The sequence below is a fragment of the Triticum aestivum genome, chromosome 5D (assembly GCF_018294505.1).
Source record: "Triticum aestivum cultivar Chinese Spring chromosome 5D, IWGSC CS RefSeq v2.1, whole genome shotgun sequence".
NCBI lineage: Eukaryota > Viridiplantae > Streptophyta > Magnoliopsida > Poales > Poaceae > Triticum > Triticum aestivum.
The window spans coordinates 408874536-408881631 of NC_057808.1; positions in this window are offsets into that span (position 1 = coordinate 408874536).

Below are 7096 nucleotides of genomic sequence, written 5' to 3' on the forward strand. Positions count from 1 at the left end.
TGATGTCATTTCGGTGCGAGTTATTGCTCAGCGGGACCACCCCCACCGGCAACCCAAACAAGGGCCCCTTGGCGACCTTGTCGGCCTTCGTGGCCTTGCCGGACCGCACGACCTTGCCGTCGCGGTTCACGTCGAGCTGGAAGAGCCGCTGGCAGAAGTGGGCATGCCCCATCACCATGAGGTTGTGGTCCAGGCCGGGGCGAAGCCTCATGATGTCGGCTGCATTCATGAAGAGCCAGGCCGGCCTCCCCTTGTTGTGCAGCGGAGCAATTCGGCAGCGGATGAAATCCGCCCTGGTCATCTCAAGGGTGAGCCTGGCCTCGGTGAGGCGAAGAATCCTGGTGGTGGCTACCGTGAGCTTCGCATCGTCGGCATCAACATCACCCCAGTCGTTTCTGCGAACCGGCGGCGCCTGGCGAACCTGGCAGAATTCCTGCGAGTCCTCCTCCTCAATCCAGCACCACTGGCCCCGCCACTCCTCCCACCTCTCCTTCTGAGCGCCCTCTAGGTATGTCCCTTTGGTCCTTGGGATCTGATACGTCTCCAACGTATCTATAATTTTTTATTGTTCCATGCTATATTATATTCTGTTTTGGACAGTAATGGGCTTTAATATACACTTTTATATTATTTTTGGGACTAACCTATTAGCCGGAGGCACAACCCAGAATTGCTGTTTTTTGCCTATTTCAGAGTTTCCCAGAAAAAGAATATCAAACGGAGTCCAAACGGAATGAAACTTTCGGGGACGTGATTTTCGGAACGAACGTGATCCAGAGGACTTGGACCCTACGTCAAGACATCAACTAGGAATGCACGAGGTAAGGGGGGCGCCTACCCCCTGGGCGCGTCCTCCACCCTCGTGGGGCCCACGTTGCTCCACCGACGTACGTCTTCCTCCTATATATACCTATGTACCCCCAACTACCAGATACGGAGCCAAAAACCTAATTCCACCGCCGCAACCTTCTATACCCGTGAGATCCCATCTTGGGGCATTTTCCGGAGCTCCGCCAGAGGGGGCATTGATCACGGAGGGCTTCTACATCAACACCATAGCCTCTTCGATGATGTGTGAGTAGTTTACCTCAGACCTTCGGGTCCATAGTTATTAGCTAGATGGCTTCTTCTCTCTTTTTGGATCTCAATACAATGTTCTCCCCCTCTCTTCTGGAGATCTATTCGATGTAATCTTCTTTTGCGGTGTGTTTGTTGAGACTGATGAATTGTGGGTTTATGATCAAGTTTATCTATGAAAAATATTTGAATCTTCTCTGAATTCGTTTATGTATGATTGGTTATCTTTGCAAGTCTCTTCGAATTATCAGTTTGGTTTGGCCTACTAGATTGATCTTTCTTGCAATGGGAGAAGTGCTTAGCTTTGGGTTCAATCTTGCGGTGTCCTTTCCCAGTGACAGTAGGGGCAGCAAGACATGTATTGTATTGTTGCCATCGAGGATAACAAGATGGGGTTTATATCATATTGCATGAGTTTATCCCTCTACATCATGTCATCTTACTTAAAGCGTTACTCTGTTCTTTTGAACTTAATACTCTAGATGCATGCTGGATAGTGGTCGATGTGTGGAGTAATAGTAGTAGATGCAGGCAGGAGTCGGTCTACTTGTCGCGGACGTGATGCCTATATACATGATCATACCTAGATATTCTCATAACTATGTTCAATTCTGTCAATTGCTCAACAGTAATTTGTTTACCCACCGTAATACTTATGCTCTCGAGAGAAGTCACTAGTGAAACCTATGGCCCCTGGGTCTATTTTCCATCATATTTAATCTCCCGTGAACAAGTTATTTCTTGCGCCGTTTTTATTTTGCTTTCTTTACTTTGCATCTTTATCATAAAAATACCAAAAATATTATCTTATCATATCTATCAGATCTCACTTTCGTTAGTGACCGTGAAGGGATTGACAACCCCTTTATTGCATTGGTTGCGAGGATTTTATTCGTTTGTGTAGGTGCGAGGGACTCGTGCGTGGCCTCCTACTGGATTGATACCTTGGTTCTCAAAAACTGAGGGAAATACTTACGCTGCTTTACTGCATCACCCTTTCCTCTTCAAGGGAAAACTAACGCAGTGCTCAAGAGGTAGCAAGAAGGATTTCTGGCGTCGTTGCCGGGGAGTCTACGCAAAAGTCAACATACCAAGTACCCATCACAAACCCTTATCTCCCGCATTACATTATTTGCCATTTGCCTCCCGTTTTCCTCTCCCCCACTTCACCTTTGCCGTTTTATTCACCCTCTCTCTTTTCCGTTCGCCTCTCCTTCGCTCGCTTCTTGTTTGCTCATGTGTTGGATTGCTTGCTTGTCACAATGGCTCAAGATAATACTAAATTGTGTGACTTTACCAATACCAACAACAATGATTTTCTTAGCACTCCGATTGCTCCTCTTACCCATACTGAATCTTGTGAAATTAATGCCTCTTTTTTGAATCTTGTCATGAAAGATCAATTCGCCGACCTTCCTAGTGAAGATGCCGCTACCCATCTAAATAGCTTCGTTGATTTGTGTGATATGCAAAAGAAGAAAGATGTGGACAATGATATTGTTAAATTGAAGCTATTTCCTTTTTCGCTTAGAGATCGTGCTAAAGCTTGGTTTTCCTCTTTGCCTAAAAATAGTATTGATTCTTGGAATAAGTGCGAAGATGCTTTTATCTCTAAGTATTTTCCTCCCGCTAAGATCATCTCTCTTAGAAACGATATTATGAATTTTAAGCAACTTGATCATGAACATGTTGCACAAGCTTGGGAGAGGATGAAATTAATGATACGTAATTGCCCAACTCATGGTTTGAATTTGTGGATGATTATACAAAATTGTTATGCCGGATTTAATTTTGCTTCTAGAAATCTTTTAGATTCGGCCGCGGGAGGCACTTTTATGGAAATCATTTTTGGAGAAGATACTAAACTCCTAGATAATATTATGGTTAATTATTCTCAATGGCACACCGAAAGATCCACTAATAAAAAAGTGCATGCGATAGAAGAAATTAATGTTTTGAGTGGAAAGATGGATGAACTTATGAAATTATTTGCTAATAAAAGTGTTTCTTGTGATCCTAATGATATGCCTTTGTCTACTCTGATTGATAATAATAATGAATCTATGCATGTGAATTTTGTTTGTAGTAATAATTTTGGTCACAACGCATATAGAGGAAACTTTAATCCTAGGCTGTATCCTAGTAATTCCTCTAAAAATTATGGTAATTCCTACAACAATTCTTATGGAAATGTTAATAAGATGCCTTCTGAATTTGAGACTAGTGTTAAGGAGTTTATGAATTCGCAAAAGAATTTCAACGCTTTGCTTGAAGAAAAATTGCTTATAGTTGATGAATTAGCTAGGAACGTTGATAGAATTTCTCTTGATGTTGATTCGTTGAAACTTAGATCTATTCCACCTAATCATGATGTCAATGAGTCTCTCAAAGCCATGAGAATTTCCATTGATGAGTGCAAAGAAAGAACCGCTAGGATGCATGCTAACAAAGATTGTTTTGTGAAAGCGTGTTCTTCTAGTTTCTATGAAAATAAAGATGAAGATCTAAAAGTTATTGATGTGTCCCCTATTAAATCTTTGTTTTGCAATATGAATCTTGACAATGATGGGACTGAATATGATCCACCTTTACCTAGAAAGCGTTCCAAAAATTCGGAGTTTTTAGATCTTGATGCAAAAATTGGTAAAAGTGGGATTGAAGAGACCAAAACTCTAGATATTAATAAACCCACTATTTTGGATTTCAAGGAATTTAATTATGATAATTGCTCTTTGATAGATTGTATTTCCTTGTTGCAATCCGTGCTAAATTCTCCACATGCTTATAGTCAAAATAAAGCCTTTATTAAACATATCATTGATGCTTTGATGCAATCTTATGAAGAAAAACTTGAGTTGGAAGTTTCTATCCCTAGAAAACTTTATGATGAGTGGGAACCTACTATTAAAATTAAAATTAAAGATCATGAATGCTATGCTTTGTGTGATTTGGGTGCTAGTGTTTCCACGATCCCAAAAACTTTGTGCGATTTGCTAGGTTTCCGTCATTTTGATGATTGCTCCTTAAACTTGCACCTTGCGGATTCCACCATTAAGAAACCTATGGGAAGAATTAATGATGTTCTTATTGTTGCAAATAGGAATTATGTGCCCTTAGATTTTATTGTTCTTGATATAGTTTGCAATCCTTCATGTCCTATTATTCTTGGTAGACCTTTCCTTAGAACGATTGGTGCAATTATTGATATGAAGGAAGGGAATATTAGATTCCAATTTCCATTAAGGAAAGGCATGGAACACTTCCCTAGAAAGAAAATAAAATTACCTTATGAATCTATTATGAGAGCCACTTATGGATTGCCTCCCAAAGATGGCAATACCTAGATCTATCCTTGCTTTTATGCCTAGCTAGGGGCGTTAAACGATAGCGCTTGTTGGGAGGCAACCCAATTTTATTTTTAGTTTTTTGCTTTTTGCTTATGTTTAGGAATAAATATTTGATCTAGCCTCTGGTTAGATGTGTTTTTATGTTTTAATTAGTGTTTGTGCCAAGTTTAACCTATAGGATCTTCTTGGATGATAGTTATGTGATCTTGCTGAACATTCCAGAAACTTTCTGTTCACGAAAATAATTGTTAAAAATTCACCAGAACATGATAAAATATTGATTCCAATTGCTACTGATCAATAAACAAATTGTCTAGGTTGTCCTATTTTGTCTGAATTTTCCGAGTTCCAGAAGTTTGCGTTAGTTACTTACTACAGACAGTTTTGTTTTTGACAGATTCTGTTTTTCGTGTGTTGTTTGCTTATTTTGATGAATCTATGGCTAGTAAAATAGTTTATAAACCATAGAGAAGTTGGAATACAGTAGGTTTAACACCAATATAAATAAAGAATGAGTTCATTACAGTACCTTGAAGTGGTGTTTTGTTTTCTTTCGCTAACGGAGCTCACGAAATTTTCTGCTGAGTTTTGTGTTGTGAAGTTTTCAAGTTTTGGGTGAAAGATTTGATGGATTATGGAACAAGGAGTGGCAAGAGCCTAAGCTTGGGGATGCCCATGGCACCCCAATACAATCTAAGGACACCTAAAAGCCAAAGCTTGGGGATGCCCCGGAAGGCATCCCCTCTTTCGTCTACTTCCATCGGTAACTTTACTTGGAGCTATATTTTTATTCACCACATGATATGTGTTTTGCTTGGAGCGTCTTGTATTATTTGATTCTTTATTTGTTAGTTTGCCACAATCATCCTTGCTGTACACACCTTTTGAGAGAGACACACATGATTCGGAAATTGTTAGAATACTCTATGTGCTTCACTTATATCTTTTGAGTTATATAGTTTTTGCTCTAGTGCTTCACATATATATTTTAGAGAACGGTGGTGGTTTTGTTTTATAGAAACTATTGTTCTCTCATGATTCACTTAGATTATTTTGAGAGTCCTACAAAACAGCATGGTAATTTGCTTTAATTATGATAAGCATTCAAGATTAGTAAAAAAATCTTATGAGTGTGTTGAATACTATGAGAAGTTTGATACTTGATAATTGTTTTGAGATATGGAGATGGTGATATTAGAGTCATGCTAGTTGAGCAGTTTTGAATTTGAGAAATACTTGTGTTAAAGTTCGTGATTCCCGTAGCATGCCCGTATGGTGAACCGTTATGTGATGAAGTCGGAGCATGATTTATTTATTGATTGTCTTCCTTATGAGTGGCGGTCGGGGACGAGCGATGGTCTTTTCCTACCAATCTATCCCCCTAGGAGCATGCGCGTAATACTTTGCTTCGATAACTTGTAGATTTTTGCAATAAGTATATGAGTTCTTTATGACTAATGTTGAGTCCATGGATTATACGCACTTTCTTCCTTCCACCATTGCTAGCCTCTCTAATACCGCGTACTTTTCGCCGGTATCATACACCCACCATATACCTTCCTCAAAACAGCCACCATACCTACCTACCATGGCATTTCCGTAGCCATTCCGAGATATATTGCCATGCAACTTACCACCGTTCAGTTTATTATGACACGCTCCATCATTGTCATATTGCTTTGCATGATCATGTAGTTGACATTGTATTTGTGGCAAAGCCATCGTTCATAATTCTTTCATACATGTCACTCTTAATTCATTTTATACCCCGGTATACCGCCGGAGGCATTCACATAGAGTCATATTTTGTTCTAAGTATTGAGTTGTAATTGTTGAGTTGTAAGTAAATAAAAGTGTGATGATCATCATTTTTAGAGCATTGTCCCAAGTGAGGAAAGGATGATGGAGACTATGATTCCCCCACAAGTCGGGATGAGACTCTAGACTAAATAAAAAAAGGCCATAAAAAAAGAGAAAAGGCCCAAAAAAATGAGAGAAAAAGAGAGAAGGGACAATGTTACTATCCTTTTACCACACTTGTGCTTCAAAGTAGCACCATGATCTTCATGATAGAGAGTCTCCTATGATATCACTTTCATATACTAGTGGGAAATTTTCATTATAGAACTTGGCTTGTATATTCTAATGATGGGCTGCCTCAAAATGCCCTAGTTCATCGTGTGTAACATCCCAAAATTTCCAATTTGGAATGTTATACATAGATCCTCGAAATCCTAAGCAACTCAAGGACCCTCGGAGAGAGTTGGGGATTTCCCTGTTTTCATATTTGAATTTTATCAAATATTGAAACGAGGATTATTTCTTTTAATTATTTTTCTCTCCGAAAATATTTCGTATTCAAATATATGAGAGGAGATAATATGACTTCTCCAAAATAAATGAAATATTGGAGGAAAAATATTAAAATCAAATATAAGATTTTTATTTGGAGTTTTGTCGCTATTTTATTTGAATTAGCGAAATATGCGTTTTTCAAAATTGCATTTTAGGCCCAAATAAATGTTCACCTTGTCCGGCCTATTTTTAGAGGACGGGGAAATTTTATTTAGGAATTTTTGGAGTCCGCTTAGTATTTCTTTTCCTACTTTTTTCTGCATGTCAGAATTTAAAAAAAGTCAAACCGACTCCGGGTCGTACCGAGCGGGACTCCG